The sequence below is a fragment of the Emydura macquarii genome, unplaced genomic scaffold (genome assembly GCF_026122565.2).
Source record: "Emydura macquarii macquarii isolate MOO-44397 ecotype Brisbane River unplaced genomic scaffold, CSIRO-AGI_Emac_v2 contig_295, whole genome shotgun sequence".
NCBI lineage: Eukaryota > Metazoa > Chordata > Testudines > Chelidae > Emydura > Emydura macquarii.
The window spans coordinates 7,179,344-7,200,829 of record NW_027130432.1 but is presented as its reverse complement, the minus strand read 5'-3'; the positions used below and the strand labels follow the sequence as shown (position 1 = coordinate 7,200,829).

General features: G+C 40.2%; 1 long non-coding RNA gene across 1 annotated transcript in view; it reads left to right on the top strand.

Moving 5' to 3' along the window:
- The window catches only part of LOC137154034 (uncharacterized), a 168,489-nt gene extending 150,281 nt beyond the window's left edge, over positions 1-18,208 (top strand). Inside the window, exon 4 of the long non-coding RNA XR_010920036.1 lies at positions 17,738-18,208. This is a non-coding gene — a long non-coding RNA (uncharacterized lncRNA). The remainder of the gene's footprint in view (positions 1-17,737) is intronic.
- Positions 18,209-21,486: the final 3,278 nt, after the last annotated feature.

Below are 21,486 nucleotides of genomic sequence, written 5' to 3'. Positions count from 1 at the left end.
GCTTTATCCCTCTCCAACATGATATACAGTATGTCTAGCAACTAGCAATTGAGGTTGCTGTCTGCCAGCCCTATGTGTATGATTATATTATGGAGGCACTTGCAGCAGCTTCATAGACAAAAGTGCAGCGAGCTTTTCCCTTAATGCAGGATACAAATCCTTCAGTCTCACACTTTCATGATTGAACTGAGTCTCCAAATTTCCCCTGAACAGTAGTTGTTGTGCAATTAAATTTTCTAGGACATTTTCTGGATAAAATACTTGCCAAGTTTTGTTGAGAGAGAACAACTGAATTGTGCCATTCTGAAATTTAGCCCTGTGTGTTTCCCTTATTGGGAGCTCATTGTAGCTACATAACCACCATTACTGCAAATTCCAAACTTCACACACACGCAAACCTCACCAGCTGTACTGGTGCGCATCAGGCATAAGCCACATTTGAAAGTCAAGAATTACACCAAACAAAAGGTGTTTCGCATCTCCTCAAAACATGTCGTATGAGTAAAACTTGTTTTTCAAAGGCAATTTGGTTCCTAAGTCACTTCTGAAAATTTTACCCAATATCATCAAGAACAACAGATGGGTCTGTTAGCTGTTTTGCTGAAAATAGTGACGTTTCTTCCTGGGAAGATTCCAAAATTGCCTATGGCAAAATTTCACAGTGGAAAGGGTGAGATTTCTCTCTGTATAGCATTCATAGTACTCACAAATTCTAGATTCCTCCCTCCCCACACATTAAAATATCCAGGAAGCAGCAATTGATTAATATGCACAGCTATACTTGGAGCAGGAGATATTCAAAAGCACTCAGCACTGACCATTGAAGTCAAAGGGAACTTGCTATTGACTTCGTTGAGAAAGAACTAAGCTAAGCACTTTGAAAAATCCAATGCAGAATCTATTACTGTAGCCCTTTTGAGACACCATTCCCATTCCCTGCTGCACCTGCTCATAATTCCGGAGTGTCTATATATCTTGTCCCTTCTCCTCTAAACTGCCTCACATCTCTGTTCAGAATGAAAAGGACCCTCAGACAGACTGGCTAACCACTGCTTTGTTCTGTGTGTTTATAGCTCTATATATGTGATTCTAACCACACAACCCCGAAGAGGAAAGCGTAAGAAAGAATTTGAGGTAACCCATGGTTTAGGTTAAGTCTGAAGAGTCAGTGGGGGTTTTTTCCCAGCCCAACCCTAATGCTACCAATGTCACTGGCTGACCAGTGCCAGCCAGACCAGTCACTTCACCACTTTCACTTCTGGCATAACCCTAAACAGATTGCAGGGCTTCCCAATTGTTGAGTTAGATTTTCTAAGTGCACGATCTATGTAGAGCATAACACTTCATCATGTCTGCTACTTAGTGCATGTCGCAGACATCTGCATTAAAAAATTAACATTTATTAATAGTTATCACACAGTAGTAATCAAAATGTTTCCATTATTTCCCCTGTATAGATATTGGGGAACATGAGAGGGATTGTTTCCCATCTATAAATGGCGGTGTGGGGAGAAGGGTTATTTTTAGAGCTGAATGGGAAATAGTTCTCCAACCCTGGGAAAATGTGAGATTTTGAAAAATTTTCCCATTCCCAAGATCAGGCTGAAAAGTCAAAATCTCAAAAATTTTAAGGAATCAATCAGTTGAAATAAAAAAAAGGCTCGGGCCAGTCACATCATTTCATTTTGATCATTTCAAAATCAAAATTGGAACAAAATCTCTAATTTAAAATTGTTTTCACTATAATTATAATTTTTAAACAGTCATTTTGACCCCAAATAGCCAACATTTTTCATTTCAAAAACAGGTTTTGAGAATTTCAAAACCTTTTTCCAAAAATGTTTTCAAACCAAGAAATTCCACAGAACAGCTTCTTTCCCACAAACTGTTCTGATTTTAAGGAATGAGCATTTTCTGACTAAAAAAAAAGTATGGAAAAATTGTTGACCAGCTCCAATTTTTCTCACTTACACATATGGAGGAAGTGGGGGGACAGGCGCTGGTTCTCCCTACATTACTGATGCTAGTCAGCAATTTCAAAAAAGAATTTTTAAAAAATCTATACTGGGTACAATAAGTACCTAAACTTAGAAAACTGACCACTTTTAGGACTTGCTGTAACCTTATTTTAAATTTAAATTGGCACTCAAATTCCTCTTTGGTCCAGATTTTCAAGTGTGCTTCTAACCTTGCAGGCAGCTGTAGTTCTGTGTACTAGTTCTAGCAAGGGTGTGCTGAAATTGTATTTTTTGTTCATTTAATTGCCTGTGTGCCGGGACATTGGCAAGGGATATGGGGAACCATATTATCGGCAGTGTCCCATATAAAATAATTCACTCTCTGCTTTTTACTGATGGCCATCAACACACAAAGAAGAGAACTAATCCAGTAAATTTGTCTTGCAGATAGGTACCCTAAAGGATAGTTCAGCATAACCTAGCACTCTTTCTAGGCACAATTAATTGAGGGAATGTATAATTAGCTTTTTACAAATATTTGTGGGCCTGATCCGAAACCATTCAATGGGATGTGGCTCAGATTGCGTGAATACATTTTAATTGATCTAATGTTTGCAAAAAGCAGACACGGCTAAAGTTAAAGTCACACAAATCAGACACAGCTAAAGTAAATTTACTGATAAATTTGATGCACACGTATGGGAAAATTATTACCCAGCCCTTACATTTTCTGCTATAGTTAGATAAAATAAGGTCCCCAATCCTACTACAGACTCTGAGCCACAAGACGACTGTGCGTATGTTGAACCTCACTGATTTCAAAGGAGGCCTGCCCATGCACAATCTATTGCAGGATCATGGCAGGATCATGGCCCATGCACAATCTATTGCAGGATCAGATACTCTTTCCTGTGGCCCCTTTCCTATGCTCCCTTTCTTTCATTTTTATAAACAGTGTTGTATTAATTTTATTGAGTGTTGAAATTTCTTCATGAAAAGCCAGGAAAACATCTAGAGAAAAAAAGAAAAAATAAACAAACAGACGTTTGTCTGTCCTTAAAAAAAAACTGCATTTGGAAAAGTTATGGTAGAGCAGGAAATTTGTGGTGAGTTTTAAGGACAGTTACACAGGACTGTTTTGTGAATCCATATATTGGCCTGGATGGAGAACAGTTGAGGGACAAAATAATAGTTGGCTCATGATCCCACAAAGGAATGACAAAAATCAATAAAGCAACACTTTTTAGCAGGTGAGCTTTTTCTGGTTAAAATCATAGACTTTCGCATGAGTAACTGCTATTCCATTATTTGCATACAGCTTCTTTGTACGAGAAGGGGGGTGGGGAGGAAGTACTTTGCTGTCACTAACTATGTGAAAGGAGATTTACCAAAGTCCCATGCAGTTTAATCTCTAGTTTCTCTAAAATTCTGCACATTGGAAGCTTGAATGTTCACCTTTATGCTTTACTATAAATTGCAATAAAAATACTTTCACATATTGGATTGTAGCTTTTCTTATCAAATGACTACAAGTGATCTCAAACAAAAGCCTCAATCCAAACTGGAACTTTGAGGATGTTTGAAATCCAAAGCTAGATCCAGATACAAATTTTGGGTCCCATACTGGAGTCCTTCATATTAGTAGGACTAACTCATTTGAGTAGTCCCTTGTCTTCAGGGGACTATTTATGCAAGAAGTGCTGCACAGTCTGGCTGTTTGTAAATGGCCCTCATCTTATCCAATGGAAATAATGAGAACTCTTGATTCAAATAGCACTGAACCATAGAATGTTTGAAATCTGGATTCAGATTTTGTGACGTGAGCCTATCCATAGTCTTGAGACAAGCTGGGCATGATTAACAAACTAGCCACCCAGAGTATTGGTTGAATTCCACCTAACATGCTGCTTACCCCATATGCCAATTATAATGGAGTTATGGTTTTATACAGCCATTAACAGAAGAATGGTATCTCTTTAAAAGTTATCCTTTGTGGAATGAGGGCGTGCTTGATTGCAACACTGGTCAGTAGGGCTGTGCAAAACTGCTCACTGTTTGGGATCACTGAAAGTGCAAAAATCTTTGCAGGCTGGCTATATACACCTGTTTTTTCATGAGAACTATACATTAGGTTCTACAGACAAAAAGAATGATATTTTGCACTCAAAGTGCATATCCACGCATATTTCCTAGCCAGTGGTCCAGAAATGTATTTGATGATAACCTATTGTCTTCTAAACACTACGTGTAACATTCTTGCTGATGCTCACCAAAAGCCCACACATATATCTCTGCAACAGGAAATAAACCCTAAGAAGTTAACCCAGCTTCAGTGATAAATTTAGAGCACAGCGAGGGGCAAGTTTTTTCTACTGGAAAAAGTAAAGAAACTTAGGACTTCCTATTAGTTTCCTTTTAGCAGAGCATGCTGAGAGTAGGAGGGGCCTCTATATAATACAGGCTCTTCACCCTCCCAACCAGTACTGGAGAAAGCAGTTACAGAGCAGGGGGTGCCTTTCCAGGGATGCAAAGTATCACTTGGTGGTACTGCACATGTTAGGGCTTCCTAACATGAAACACAGAAGGGAAGGGACCTCAAGAAGACAAGAAGTCTATGGAATCTTTAAAGTATAGCTCCTAGTTTTCTTCTTAAATTACTGAACTAAGTACCTTCAGGGAGTGAGGGGCTTGAGTATAGGTAGCTTTTATGCCTGCTGGGGTAAAACTCTCCATTAGCGTGTCTGTGGTGGGCAAAGTATCCTGACCTGCAGCTGTGTCCTGGTGACATTTTGTGAATAGTCCTGTTGACCTCAAAGTATTAACAGTAAGCTTTTGATCAATGTGGGTGATGGTGGCAAAATGGGCCTGTTGATGAATTTTACCTACCTTTCTGTAGCTCATTCAGGAGCAGTTTAATGCCCAGATTTGATATTCCCAGTTCAAAATCTGAGCTGTATTGGTTTGTTTGCTTCGGTAGTTAAGTCACAAGCTTTGATAAGGATGTAATTCTGAGAATCAGGTTTCTAATGCTAATGCTCTTGATTACAAAATGAGTATTTCTTTTCTGCAGATATTCTCCACTATGCATTTGAAATAAGCTATTTCTGTTAATTTTCTTGCTAACAAATTTGTTCACTGGACCACGCACAGAAAGGGAACACAAGGGCATGCAAATGTGGGGCCATAGAAAATGAAGATGTTGTTTGGGTACTGGAATTTATTTATGTAGTATCCCCATAGCATTCATATCCTAGAAGTATGTTTGAACAGTGATGTGTGGAGTGTGTTGGTCAAAGAAAAAGTTAAAATGGGAGGTGTTGTTTCAAATAGGACCATGAGGGGAATCTGTTTGTTGTAGCTTTTGTCTGGCAGACCAATTGCATGATACTTGGAAGTATGAGAGGAAGTGAAATGCAGCAGCTGATGAGAGTAAGAGGAGATAACTGGGCCATTCAGTATGACTGGGGAATGTTTCCCCTGCATTGTGTAAATTGTTGGCAGTAAGAGAAGCCTGATCCAAAGAGGGCTCACAGCAAAACAAAGTGTGGAAATTTGCCTGGGGAAGTTGAGGAGGCATCAGGTGCAATTACTGCAGGCAGAATTACATGTAGAAAAAATGCAATAAACATTAACTATGACTCTTAGACTTAATTTTTGGGGAGGACACAAATCCAAAAGAAATTAGATTACAACATAAAACAAGACTGTGTACAATAATGGCCTGATTCTGATCTCTGTTATCGTGGAGTAAGTAAGACCCTAGATTTCCAGGATTTTGTTGTATTTACCTGTCTTTTAATGACAAGTCCTCTCAAACCCCAAGTCTAATAGCTACAGGTAGCTAGTCCAGCATATTGGCATAAAACCTGTGTAAGTGAAAGGAAAGACAGGGCTGGGGCGCTTTGAAATGCTATAAGTCTTATAGAGAAACTTTTCATGAGCCAAACAGGTGGCAAACTTGCCAAACTTTGCATTCATAATATCTGTTTGTTGAAGATAAAAGGGGGAAAGGAAAAAGCGAATATTTCAAGGAAAGTGTCTTTGCTCTTAATATATTGGTGAAATTATTCAAGAATAATTCATTCATGTGAAAATAGTTTCTGTGTAATGCTGTCAAGGTCAATGAGCACTAGAGGATGATGCTGGCCAAGCAAGCAAAAAGTGCCTGGGGGCTCCTTTAACTTACATACCTGATGAGTTCAAGATTTCCTTGCAGTATATAGAGAAAAAATCTGAAACTTGCTCGCTTATTTGGCCCCATTCCTGCTATTCCCGCTGTCTTTCTATGTGGTTAGCAATTCTGGCCTTGTAGGTGGGATCAAAATAGGACCTGTAGAAACTGAGGTATCCTACATGTCATTAGTTCAGTGTCAAAAACTAATAATAATTCCTGACCAGAACACAGTAGTGAGTTTTTACTCTTCCTTCCCTCGGATCCTTCTTCCTAGATAGAAAGAGCCGTATGATACCCTGCTATTGATACAGTGGGCTTGATTCTTCTCTCATCTATTCCATTGTCACTTTGCTGACTTCAGTGAAGGTACTTCTGGTTTACACTACTACGAGCAAAATCCAATAGGTACAGTGGATCTCTGAAAAGTGGAGATAGGAAAGCAGCTAATATATTTTTAGGCGTATTTTTAATGTGGTTTGGCAGCTGGGAATTGGGTGAAACCAGCACCCCAGGCCACATTTCAGAAACACTTGCCTCTCCTTTTGGCACCCAAACAAATGGCCAAGAGGGTGCTGAGCACAAGAATCTAGGCTAATGTTAATGGGAGGTGTTCAGTGCTGAGCAGTTCTGAACATCTAACTCTTATTTAAATACTTACATGGGAGGTGAACTCTTGAAAATCTGGCCCCATGTGCTCAGACCATGGACTACCAGCAGCTGCTCACCAGTGCACTAGTGGTTCATGGATCACAGCTAGAAATCTTCTGTTAAACAACCTTGTTGTGCAAAAAATCAAACATGTGGTGATGAAGAGGTCCCATTCCTGTTTGTTGGTTTATTTAAGATCTTCATACAGAGTAGTCTCTTGGGAGTTAGTAAGAGAGGCCCCGGAGGAGCCATTGCTAACATAAATTGCTTTGCACAGGCAAGTGAGGCAAACACACAATTGCAACACATTCAATGGGTCAGTTCGGTGTAACGTGGCCATTCAAACCAAACCAAACCAAACCGGTCTGGAAGTATTTCTTATACAGTGTATGAAATAGTTGCGGTGAAAAAAGACTTGAATGAATTATTGTCACCCTGAACTGAAATCTCATCTGCTGTTCCTCCTTATTGAAGAAATAAGGCTCTGATTGGGGACAATAAATCATCCTAGAATTTATTTCATCATAACTTGCAAAGGTGAGTAAGGGAATAATGCTGCTTGGAGTACTGGACTTGCAGTGATCTGGACACCTTGAGGTGTATAATTCAGTAGAAATAAGAATTGGGTTTCTGTGTCTTTTTGCAATGGAGTTTGTTTTCTCTGGGACAACTTAGTATACATTCAAGTTGTTGAATGAAATCTGTGTAGGTTGATCTCTGAGAAACTTTGTATAAAGATCTGGGTTCAAATTAAGATTGTTAGGGCCAGATTCTGCCATCTTTACTCACATATGGTGCAATTCACCCTGGCTAGAGGGCCAGCATAAAGCCTATGCCGCATTTAATTTCCACATAAATCCAATATATATACTTCTTGTAAATATAGCTGTTCAAGGTTCGTGTGGGACTTGCCCATTGCACGGGATAAACTGCACCCAAAGTGAGAAAGGAGGGACAGAAAAAACTGGCACTTGATTGATAACAAGACAAGATGTAGTCCCTGCCCCTGTGGAGCAAAGTGAGAATTCTCATTTGGTGGACAGGAGAAAACATCTGAATGTCCTTGTTAGTTTAAACCCAACCTTAACTTCCTGCCATTCTCTAGTCAGGATTTGCAGTACAACGTGTACTTTCTTGGACCAATGGAACGCAGTCACTTCAAGTTAAAAATCTACCCTTTCCTGTTTATAGCTTGAGGAAGTCTCAAAAGGGGGATTCAGAACCAGGGTGGGGAATAAAGGTTCCCTAAATGCTGCAAACTTTTTCCTTTGTGGTTTTTTTATACTTGAGCGACACTTACAAATTGCTTACACCACAGCACTATAATTTAATGCATTACACAATAAAGAGTTTCTGAAGTTCTTTGTATATTTCAATACCAATGTTTTCCTTATCTGTTTTCACCAGCTTGCCATTTCATGCAGTAGAGGTTTGGTCATGTGATATTATACTGCACGTAGCAAAGCGAAAGCAGCACTACAAGTTTCTTTACACCATCATTAAGCAATCATTGCATTTGCTTTGGTCATAAACACTGGTTCAGATGGTGCATCTTGTCTCTTATTCTTGAACATGGCACTTCAACAATTGAAAATGCGTTGTGAGTTTTCTGCTGAGTAGGGGTTTGAACTAACAGCTTGTGTCTCTCCTTGGCACAATACATTTCCAGCCATGATATTTACAGTCATCACAAAAAAGCACTCCAACCACTTTATTTGCCTGCCTGTCTGTGTATATCATTCCTATTAGCATTAATGGCTATTTCGTGCTCACGCTGAATGGTGAACTGGCCCCGTTCAACATTTTCTAAGGCTGATTGGCTTCACTTGAGCTCAGTGGAATATTTTCTCACTTAATCTGAAACTTTTGCCATTATAAGTTTCTCACTGCCTGCACGTTTCTTTATTATTACTAATATGTGCTGTGGTAGCAACTAGAGGCCTCAGTCCCACAGTGCTAGGCACTGGATACGCACCTGAAAAAAATATGGTCACTGCTCCAAGGACCTCACAATCTGAACATACCATTCTTTAGTGACATTAGTGTGAGACGAGAGAAACTGGGGCATCTTTCAGGAAAGAACCCCATGCAAGGAATGACACATTTTCCATTATCCATCCAAAAACTAAAAAGTTAAAAGTCTAAAATAAATTCCATCATATTGCTTATTTAAAAAACAAAACAAAACAAAAAAGTTTGATCATGTTTGCCACATTAAGTTATAAAGGCAAAACTTGGATTTGGAGCTGCACCTCTTGTCCCTGAAAAGTGACATAGCTGAAATCTTGCTGCCTACTATGTTGTTTATACCATTCATGTGCCCATGGCACATGAGGTCTGTTGTGAGCAACTGTGTAGCTGATGCCCCTTACCTTTTTTATACTCTCCAATATACTTAATTCCAGACCAGCATTTGTGCCCTGTTTTGAAAGGTGGAGCTTCTCAAGGGGTGAGAAGAGGATGATTTGTCTCATAATGGGACATTCTTAGTACAATCACCACTTAGCATCTACCTGCTGGAAAAGTTACTTCAGTGAACTCTGTTTTCAGAGTAAACTTTTTTCCAGACACCCAATGGAAATAATCCCTCTGCTGCATTCTAGGAACTAGATTTGCTAGGTTAATGACTAGCAAAATGTGTTTGCAAACACCAAAATATTATAAGAATTTAGACCACCTGGATTATTTTGTCTTTGTAAATTAAGTTATTTTGACAGCTATAATAGATTCCCAAATGTGTTACTTAAAGGTGAACTTGGTACATTTGTTTCAGACAACCCCAATGAAATGTCAAAAGTTCTGAAGCACCCCTTCATCATGAATTAACTGATATTCACCATGTGTATGTATGTGATGATTAACACAATGCTTTCTTGAAAGCTATGTTAAGAAACTTCATGACTTGGGGGAGGGGAGAAGCTGAATAGGTATTGTTTCCTGTTAAAGGTTTTATGCTGACCACATGTAGGAGAACACAATGAAGAACTGGAATTACTTATCTAAAACATGGACAGGAGACTTCAGAATTTTGTGCCATGTGGCATACATATCAGTAACATGAAATATGTAGCATATCTTAGTGACAGTTGTTCTACACAGGAAAATTCTGCAGAGTAGTTCTGCAATTTACATGCACATTGCCAGTAAAATTGATAAGCAGAGCTGTTCAGCAAATGCAATTTCTCTCCCATGAGAAATTGTTATTTGGGTCTGTCCTGAAATGGGATGAAACAATATGAAATATCAAAGGTTTGCAGAAGTAGAAGATTTAGAAATGTCAAAATAGAAGTTGAAATAAAATAATGTGGTTTGAATAATGGAAAAAATTCATTAAAATCAACATTTTCTCACCAAAAAATTTTAATTTTCACAATTACCATATTTCATAAGGTAAATTTTTGAGCTCTGTTGATAACTCCCATTTACTGATACTTAGATCTCATAGGGCCTGATCCAAATCTCACTGACATCAATAGACTGACGTTGATTTCGATGGACTTTGAATCAGGCCCTGGAAATGATTTTAGCCGTAGATTTCAAAGCATTCCACAAATGATAAGAATCATTGTCCCATTTACAGATGGAGAAACAGAGGTGTGGTGAGGTAAAATGACTTAATCAGGTCACACAAGTCAATGGAAGTTGTGATTTGAACCCTCGTCTCCAGACACCCACTCCAGCATCCTGATACTGAACCAGTGTTTCCTCCTCATTTGATAAGAGTGATCCCTTCTGTTCTATTTGCTTTAGATCCCCAGTCTTATTCTCTGTCGTTACATGATGTAAATGAGAATTATCATTACTGAAACCAAATGAGTTACCTTACTGTATAACAAGGATAAGTAAAAATACAATTCGTACCCATGGCACTACCATTTGAAAAGATAGAGCAGCCATATTATGATCTCAGTTGTGTCAATTGAATCCAGGGTTACAGAATGGACTCTATTTGGAAAATCAGGGTTGCCTTTTGGAGGGGGAGAGGCAACCGCAAAAGCAAACGTTTTGATGTTCTTTTATTCCCCTCCTCTAACACATGCTAAAAATTCTTCATTTTCAGCCACTAATACTGAGCAACCCTACAAAAGCAAACCATTGTGCATGCCTAGTAGACTGAAAAACAAAAGCTAGTGAGACATTAGTATAAACAGTGAAGGCTTGGGAAAGAGTTTTCAAACTGTGAATTAAAGAAACAGAGTATATATACTTGGTGGCTTTCAACTGCATTTTAAGATTACTTTGTTAAGCTTTTTACCTTGCAGACAACTGGGGCTAGATTGGACTTGGTTGCATGCCCATGCAGGAGAGCAAAGGGGGTTACCCGGACCTTGGCACACAGGAAGAAGAGCGCAGTTGCTCTGTGTCCATTTTCACACTGCCTGATTTGGGACACAGCTAAAAGAGCTGGTCTCAGGGCAGCCTGCCAGAATACAGGTCATATACCCCAGACTGGTAGTATACTCTCTCATAAGAGTTCACCAAGCCAGTAACAAATGTGCTTCCAAAATACTATACTAGTTATTATGGAGCCACAGCTAGTCCCCGTTAGGCCCTCGAGCCCCTCATGCACCACTCAGACAAACCAGACATCTGTGATAAATGATTATTAACACCAGATATTACACATACTAGGTTCTTCTGGTTCCAAAATATACTTCAGAACTTACCCAGAAATCACACTGATGGCTAATCCTTTACTAACTAAAAACCCAAAGGGTTATTAATATAAAAAAGGAAGAGTTATGAAGAGGTTAAAATTAATCTTATACATTACACTTGATTTCAGAGTTTGTAGATCAGGATAATAGCAGTGATGTTAGATTTATTGCAAACTGGCAGATTTATCTGGTTCATCCCAAATATGGAGGTCCTCAGTTCATTATTCAAAGCTCTTCTTGGTTAGAAATCATAATCCAGAGATGTGGAGCAGGAAATAGAAAAAGGGATGATGTCACACACTCCAATTTATACCCACCCCTAGTCCATGTGCATGGAAAGTTACTGTCTCAAACATGGAGTCAGGGATCAAAAAGTTCTACATGCCTTGCTGAGTCTTGAGACATCCATTGTCTACATGCTCTCTGAGATGTCTTCAGGAGGGGCCCCATGGGAGAGTTGATTCTCCTTAATGGCCCGTCAACCATGGCTGGCTAGCGTTGATGTAAATCTGTCTTGCAGGTGTTATCCAGGAACACAACATGTTTGAGATACAAGCACATAACAAAGGTTCATAACTTTTTATACAACGATAATACACGCAACACAAACAGGATATCATTGTTCAACAGATTACAACTTTTCCAACTTGCATCTGACGAAGTGGGTTTCTGCCCATGAAAGCTTATGCCCAAATAAATTTGTTAGTCTTTAAGGTGCCACAGAACTCCTGTTGTTTTGCTGAAAACAGACTAATATGGCTACCTCTCTGGAACTTTTCCAATGATACTTCACAAGGCATACTTTGTACAAGAGCTTTTGCAAAGGTATAATAGTGGTAACAGCAGTGTTATAAATTGTCACCTTCCTTTTTATACAGCGTCACATCTCCAAGCAGATGGACAGGGAGGGGTGGGTAATTGGACAGAGCCTGGATCCAACCCGTGTACACACGCACCTGCCAACCCTCTTAACTGAGCCAGTCGCAGGCATGCCATGGTGCTTGTATAGAGCAGTAGCAAATTAAAACCACTTGGCCCAGAGCAAGGAGCAAGCAGGGAAGGAGTTGTGATCCTGTCACACTACCTCCTGGAGCAGCTTCTTTGGGAGAAGGCACTGTATGCAACATGCTCAGGAGTGCTCCTAAAGACTGGAACATTTTTGACTAAATGTTTTTCATCAGAAAATGCTGTTTCATCAAAATGGCAACTTTTCATGAGACGTATCAGTTTTGACAATGCTTTCATCAGGAAAAGTTTCTCAGGTCCAGGATGGGCTAGAGAGGAGAAACGGGGAAGGAGAGAAGTCTGGAGAGAGCGCAAGTTCACCATTCCCCATCCAAGGATAACCAGTAGCCTGATGGTTAGGGCTCACTCATCTGGGACATGGGACACCCCGGTCCAAGTCCCTGCTCCACCTGATTCGAAGTAGGGCCTTGTATCTGGGTCTTTCACAACCCAGGTGAGTGTCCTAATCACTGGGCTATTGGCTGTTGTGGGGTGGGGGATGTGTCTTGTTTTTCATGAAAAAAAATTCAGGTCTCTGTTTCATCCGGATGCAGAAAGAGAAACATTTTGAAAGACACCAGCTGGCCCTAGGGCTGTAGGGAATGTAACCTAAAAAATATACACCTGGAAAATACTTAATGATTGCTCATCACTTTCTCCTATGTAAATGTGGGTCTGCTGTGAAAGAGCTCTCATCTCTTCCATAGAAGTTACTAATGCACCCTTCTTTTCAAAACAACCCGAGCAACCTCCTCCTTTCCAAAGAACAGGGAAGGAGTGGAGAAGGAGTCTTTATAGCCAAAGTGAGACAGGAATAAAATGAATAGGATGACAAATGTGGGCCAGGAACAGTTAGAATTCACAAAGGAATTAGACCCAATCAAAATGGTTTCATCAATGATGAAAGTTCAAGACAGAAAAATGTATAATGCATCCAACTCTTGCTAACTTGTATGTTCAGCCACCATGCTGGGACTATGTTCCTGTCTTTTGAAGTTTAGCCAGTAGCCACTGAATTTCTGGTTGTTTAGCACTTGCTAGAGAAGGTTCTCAGTAGTACCAGGATGAATTATAATTTTTTGCCCTGGGAGAGGAGAAAACAAAGACTAAACAGAGTTGAAGAAAGTCTTTTGGAATAGCAAGTGTTTATTAAAACGATCACATTTTTTTTCCTCCTTAATTAAAGTATAATAGGCCTGCAATCCAGCTATATTCTTTGAAAGATACTTAAAATTAGGGTAGGTTTGGGGAAGTCTGAAGAGGAGCTAATGGACAGAAATTGAATCACATAGAGAAATCAAAAACAAGAGAAAAATCAGCACAAATGCTTAAGCATAATTCAATAATAATGATGCTGCAGAACAAAGCAGGCTCCACATATGTACTTTACTGAGGAGAAGATGTGGACTAAAATAGCAATGTTGTATGCTATCTAAAAATATTGATTGCTTCTCCTTTTTAATTTCCCTCTCTCGTTGTGTTTGGGTGCTTTTGTTTGTTTTTGCCCTGTTTTAGAAGCATCAATTGAGGATTATGCAGTTTGCTTCACTTGCCATTTCAGGAGGTTTCATCAACAAAACATCCATTTAGTTGTGTTGTTTATAAGCAATTTTACAGACTTTCCATTTTGTTTTTTTAATATTTTGGTTAGTATGCTATTTTGATGTCATATGTCATTTTAACTGTCAATTGGTATTCTTTGTGGTATCGTTCCAGGTCTGTTATGCTTGGTGTGTTTGTTACCAACCCAGACACCCACACAAAGGGCAGTTGTTGTGACTGATTACAAGTCCGGATGTCAGGACAATGTATTTAGAACTTCCATTGCTCGTTTCAGATAGAAATAATCATTGAAGCTGGGGAGGAGGGCAGGGGAGTAGTTCAAAAAGAAGGAAGGTAGCCCCACAGGAGCCTGCTCGCTTTTCCTTCTGAAATGCACGACCAGCGTGTTTGAGGTACGATATGTAAACTACTGAAAGGTATTAAACTAAAAAACTACACAGGATGCCTTTAGGCAGGGACTGTTTGGGAAAGCTCTAGCCATGTCTTCATTTCTTTTAAAAAGAGGATTCAGAAGAGTAGAAGGAATCTGTGGGTTTGAGTATTGGTATTTCACTAACCTCCGTCCAGTAAATTCCCCCCTGTGGTTTCAATTGGACACGGAATTCTTCCCTTTCTGCCTTTAGCTGTGCTGTTGCTGTACTGCTGTTGCCATGTTCACCCCAGAGGTGGCTGCCTTTCAGTGGCAGTTGCGGAGATTCCTGTATTCGTGGAGTGTTTAGGCATACTGAGCGTGCAGTGGGCTATATGGAAGATTATTCTTTGTGTTGCTTTCTCTGGGTTACATTTTAACTATTTGTCAAGTAAGTTAGAAATTGGGAGAATATTGAATTCAATGTAAGAGATCTAATAGGCAGATTCTGACACACTTACATTGGGCCTCATTCTCCATTGCACCCAACCTCAGCCCAGGCTGAAATCAATGGGGCAGTTTACAGGCTGAGGGAAGTGGGGGAAGAATCTGGCCCTATTACAGTATTACTTGGGTTCAGTTTCCTGTTCTGCCACAGACTGCTCGTCTGACTTCCTGGGCAAATCACTTACGGTACGTCCACACTGCAACAATGTCCTCAGCACAACTGCAGCTGCCTCGGGTCAGCTGATTTGGGCTCACAGGGGCGTGGCCTGTGGGGCCATAAAATTCCAGTATAGGCGTTCAGGCTTGGGCTGGAGCACAGGCTTTGCAACCATGTGAGGGGGGAAGGTCTCAGAGCCCCAGTGCCCCAGCCCCAGCCCAGACCTCTACACTGCTATTTTTATCCACGCAGCCCAAGCCAGCTGACCTGGGCTGAGACTTGGTTCTGCGGGTTTTTTATCACAGTGTAGAGGTACCCTTAGGCCATGTCTACACTGGGTGACATAAGTTTTGCCAGCAGAAGTGGCAGTGCGCACAGCACTATGTTAGCAGGAGAGTTTCTCCTGCTGACATAGCTATCACAGCTCGTGGTTTTATTATGCTGGTGGGCGAGCTCTCTCCTGTCAACATAAGAGCAGCTACACTAGCGATCTTATAGCGGCACAGCTGCATCGACACAGCCGCTGTAAGCTCGCTAGTGTAGACATGGCCTTAGGCCTGGTCTACACTTAACGTGAAATTCGGCAGCAGTCGATGGGAGATACACAAGCTACATAGAGTAGCTTGCATATCTTCTGTCAACTTCCTAACTTCTACTTACTGTGGCGTTTTCACTTCGCTTTGCCAATGGGAAATGCGCTCCCCTCGACGCAGCGTTACTCTTTTTCCAGGGGTGGATTTATTAAATCAACTTCTGGATCAAATGAGCAAGTCTGCACTTCCGTTCAGTCGATCCCAAAGAATTGATCTGACGGCAGTGAATTTGCTGCCGTCAGTGAAGACATACCTATACCCCTCTGTAAAAAGGACCTCCCTGTCTCGCTAGGGTGTTGTGAGGATAAATGCATTAAAGATTGTGAGGTGCTCAGATACTCTGCTGATGCGGTTCAAATAAGCATCTACAAGTTCTAGATATCTAACTAAATCATTCTTAGGAAACTTGTTAACTTTACATTTAAACTAGTCATTCTACAGAACCAGGAATTTATTCAGGTCGTCTTTAGCAATAGCTTTGGCCCTCTAAAGACCACATTAGTTGCAAATAGCATGAAAACTTACTTAAATGAGTTTTATCAATAATTCCTCTCCAGCATAAAAACCTGTGAAATATGCAAGCCTTTAACCAGCACTGTTATAATAGCAGACTACAATCTACCATATTGTCTCAGTTCCTGCTGGCTCAGTACAATTTAGCCAGATACTTCATGTAATAGTAGCATGTCTGCTGCTGATGAGTATTTATATTGGTAGTGTTGCACACACAGCCTTTGAAAGGAGGAAAAATCTGTTTTTGGAATTCACCCCATTAGATCACAATGGTGCTGGGATAATTATTGAATGCACACAAAAGCAGCCATTTTTTTTCCTGCAAATGAACTGTAGTTGATGTCTATTTTGTTTGTTTTCTCTGTCCCATTCCCTGTAAGGGCTGCTTCTCTGGGGCTAGAAATGAAACAATTAAGCCTGAACCAAACTAACTTGGTTTTCTTCACAAAAACTCCATGTACAGGAATGGACACTGAGTGATAATGACATATTTTGCATGTGAGCAGCAGGTGCAAGACCTAGTGTCTACTGCTGATTAAAGTAAATATGTTTTTTTCTATATTTAACTGATATGTGACAAAGCAGCAATGTTTAAATGTCACTTTCCATGGTTGTTTTTGTGTGTGCATATAATTATACATTCTAACTTGCCAAGTAGCTACTCACTGAAGTTCAAATTTACATAGTAAAGTTGTGCATAACAAGACAAACAAGATACAGTCTAGCATTCATCTCCATACGTCTAGGCTGCCTCCACCTAGCAGTTACGCTACCAACAAATGAATGTTTTCTGCTTTCTTGAGTTCATACAGATAGCTGTAAATTCCTATAATTAACTACAATAAGTCATTCCACAGTATTAAAACAAAGACGTGTTTGTCTATCGGTTGTATTTGCATCCACCACTCTTAACATCACAATGTCAACTGATGTTTCTTTCACTGTGTTAAACAAAATAGAAATCTCCTGGTGTGCACTGCCGGAGTCCCAAGAGCAGCTTCTAATGCGGGAGAACCAATCTATTGTATTTCTCTAGTGATGGCAGGCAGTTCCCCCAAGGCAGTGAAGGCAGGTATTGAGGCTATCAAAATAAGGTTTATAAAAAGATAACTACTTGTCACACTCCTAGAAATAATGCAACTCTCAGAAGCAATGTTGATAACACCCTAAAAGGTTCATTGTGTCAGGTTTCTGTTTAGTCACATGGGATCACATTTGCTAAATTTGGTGTTGATAGTAGGGCTGGTCAAAACATTTCCATCTAAACTTTTACATAAAACTTGGGTTTTGAGTAAATTAATTTTTCATAAAAAAAAAGTGATGGCTTTCTGTGAACATTTTTGAATATTTTGCCCCAAACTCCAAAAGTTTTGATTTCCATATGCTGCCACAGTGCCTTACGGGAGTCGTAGTTCAGTTGTTTCTTGTCCCCATTATCATCTATGGGGTGGGTTCCCTGACTCCCAAACTACAACTCCCAGGCGGCATATCAGCAGCTTTTCCAACTTGAAACAGTTCTGTTTTTTAGCTGAAAAATCAGATAAAAACTCCCCCCCCACCACTTTTTTTGTTGTTGTTTTGATTTGTTTTGTATAATTCTTTTCCGTCACAGAAAATCTGACCTCACTGGCAGACTTCATCAGCTACTGTCTGCATGGGAACAGGAACTACTCTTGCCAACAGTGACTGTGAGTAGCTCTGCTATTGCTAGATGACCAGCATCCTGTCCAGCTACTTGTGCTGTGAGCTTGAGGGAGGATATGCCCCTACATGAAAATGGCTATAGCACAGCAGTGAAAACTTGCTGGAAGAGAGTAATGTTTCAATGGATGGACTCAGTTCGTCCATGCCTCGACTCAACAGAAAATGATCTATGCATTACATTTAAATGACATTAGATTGGCCATTTTAATTCATGGAGGTCAAGCCAAAGAAATTATTGAAGGATTTGTGACTACTGATGATTTCTGGCTGTCCTGAATCACCAAAATAGCGTTGTTTCGAAATAGAATCTGAAGCCATTTGTTTACAATGTGACCTGGTTCCTTTGGTAATTAAAGAGAAGCCTGATACTCAGGTCTAAAAAGCAGCTACTTTGTGTACATAACAACTACTTTTTCCATTTGGATTTTCAGTATGTATTATTACTATGCACGAACAGCACAGTACACAGATTATACAGCAAATTATTTTTTAGCTACACAAACTCCCATTTACACTATCATGCTGATAATTTGTGGATTAAAGCCCACTTGGACTGTTAACAGGTCAGTAGAACAATAACAGTTTTATAGGGTGTCTCACTAAAACAGGGTTCAGATTTATTTTTTTGTTCAAGCTAAAGGAAAATTAAAAACAAACGTAACAATTTTGATAGTGATGAACACAAGTCAGCTGGCAAAACTCCTGGAAGAAATTGCAGCTCATTCACACCTGCTAGGATTTGGAAACTTCACCTTAAACTTTCGTGGGAAAGGGTTAAGATCAGGCCCCTGTTATAGTAGGTGCTGTGTTTATATACATAGCAAAAAACACTCCCTGCTCAAAAGTTCTTACATTTTGATAAGACAGAGTGGAAAAAAGGAATTATTATTCCCACTTTACAGACAAGGATCTGAGGCGCAGAGAGATTAGAGGTCATGCAGGGAGTCTGTGACTGAGGTAGGAGTTGAACCATGAAATCCTAAATCCCAGTTCAGTGGCTTAACCACAAGCCTTCTCAGTGGCAGGAACAAGTGATGGAGGAACTGCAGACTATTTAATGGAGCTGAGCAGAAACTAGAAAACACTTTTTTCATACAAAAATAATTTTTCTTGCACTCTTTTAAAAGATCAAGTTTTCATGTATTCAATATTTTATCAAAGATGTTTTTGTAATTTTAATTTTTGAGGGTGGATTTATTCTTTTTTTTTCCCCCGTTTTTTTTCCTTTTCCCTCCTCTCTGCAACCCAATCCCAGCCCACACATCTTTCCTTTTTCTGTGTTGCCTTTGAAAATGATTGGCAGGAAGGGGCAGAAGAGGAGAAGGAGAAAAAGAAGAATGATAAATTGAAAAACAGTCCTCCAGTGAAAGCTAATACACTTCCCACAAATGGTTTATTGAGAAAAAGTGAAGAAAAAAGGGCATTTGTCAACAAATTTTCATATGAAAAGTTTCAGCCAGCTCTACTGTAATTTTTCACAAACCCTTAAAAAGCTAAATCCCAATTGACTGTTTACTACCACTGTTTCAAAGACTAATAATAATTGCATAAAAAAGGCAATGGGGTCCTTCAGGATTGCAGCTCCAGCACACTCTTTACTTCTTCCATGTCCTGTGGTAGTCCAAGAAAAGCTTCATCAATGCCTACATAGATCAATGTACCACATAATTAAAATACTTGAGGGCGGGGTTTCAGTTTGCACTAAGGTTCCTTCCTTATGCCCACTTTAAGTCCCCTTTACACTTCCCAAGCAAAATGGCCTTAGTGTGAATGAGAATCTGGCTCTAAACTCCATGGGAAAAAATTATATATGTGGGGGTGCATGTTCTTTGCTGACTTGTTTCTAATGGACTGAAGAGAGAACAATGTGCATCCTTGACCAACTCCTCCCCTTTGGTCAGCCCAGTTTCTTCCCCTTGAATCAGGGCAGATCCCAGACTGTGCAAACAGGACTCCAAAGGGGCAAGACTGAGTCCTCCTCCTGTAAATCTCATGGATGTTTCGGCCAGAAGGGATCACTGTCATAATTTAGTGACCTGCATAACATAGGCCCTGGCATTACACTCAAGGATTCCTGCATCAAACCCAACAACTTGTTTTTGATTTATAGCCTATCTGCCAGAAATAGAATTGTTGCCTCTATGCATAGATCTAGGGGAGCCATCTGGATTAATGTTGTTTTTAGCTATAAGGTCTGACCTGGGATAAAAACATCCTAAGTGGGTGTTTCTTTTTTCTGCCTTTTATTTTAATTTCAAGTCTGGGTTGCACACTCTTTTCCAGGAGGCAAAATAGCAACATGAAAGTCTAGGAACACTCATGCTCTTTTCAACTCCAGGCTTACCAAGGCTTGACCAGTTTTGCAAGTGTTTAGTAAAAGAGTCATAGAAGACCGAAAAAAATACCAGCAACCACAGAAAGCAAAGAAACCCAAGTTAAAATATTAGAGTTCAAAACACCAGAAAGACTCACTTGTCTGTAATTCTGTTCTATTTAATGTAACATCCCCCTCCCCCCCCCCCCCGGCATCCATTTATTGCCTTATATTTTTATTAATCTTTGTGATAATCCTTAATGATCCTGCCATAAAGACATCATAGCACATGGCACAAGGACAACGCACATAAAAAGTTAAGAAGGCATTTAACTACCAGCCATTGATTAGTGCTCTTGATGAGTTTAAATACTACATGGGAAAGAGCTTTCTATCAAATACAAATGGCTGCAAATGCATTAAGCTTAATGAAATTCAAGATTTGCGTGTGCGGGTTTAAAGGAGGTGCCCTTGCTATGATTGTGAGCTCCCACTGTCCAACCTTCTATTCAAATGAAAAAGGGTAGCAAATGGAAAGGTGCATGGCTCACAAGAATCTCAGCCTGGTTCTCATCACACTTACACTAGTGTAAATCAAGATCAGCACTATGAAAGTCTGTGATTTGCTCTGGTTTTAGTGTAAGTGGATTCAGTCAGGCACATATGATTGTCATCCTCTGGCTTTAGTGGAGTCATTCCTGATATACATTTGTATTTAGAACTTGTGTCAGGTCTAATCCAAAGATCACTGGTGTCAATAGGAATCATTCCATGGTCTCAATGAATCAGACCCATAGCACTTTTCATTGTAAACTTCATCCTAGACCACAAAGGAACAATCTCATTACCCCCAGCTTCCTGATGGGGGAAAAGAGATGCTAAGTGACCTGCACATTGTCACCAGCAAGACAATCACAGAGCAGGTCTCCTGGCTCCAAGCCCCGGGCCCTATCTACTGCACCACTCTGCTTGCCTCTTGGGAGAGTAGACGTGAGTGCAGAACCAGGCATCTTGTCTCTTCCTCTGCTGGCCCCACCATTGTCACATCACCTCCTGCTCTATAGATTGATCATTGGCTGGTGCACTGAGTCACTCCATGCTACATTGTGCCATAGGTGCTGTCAGGAACACGAGTGGGGATGCAGAAGGGGCCTGATTTCATCTTTCAAGGCAGAATATTGGGCATGCTGCTATGCCATCCTGAAAGAAGGCGCAGCATAGTCCCTCCTTCAGGCCTGGCCAGCTCCAGTAGATGGCACCCAGGAGCTATGGAGTCAGGGCCTCACCCTCTGCCTCCACCTCCTTTTAGGCAGATAATCCCTTACAGGGGGTTGTTAAAGAGA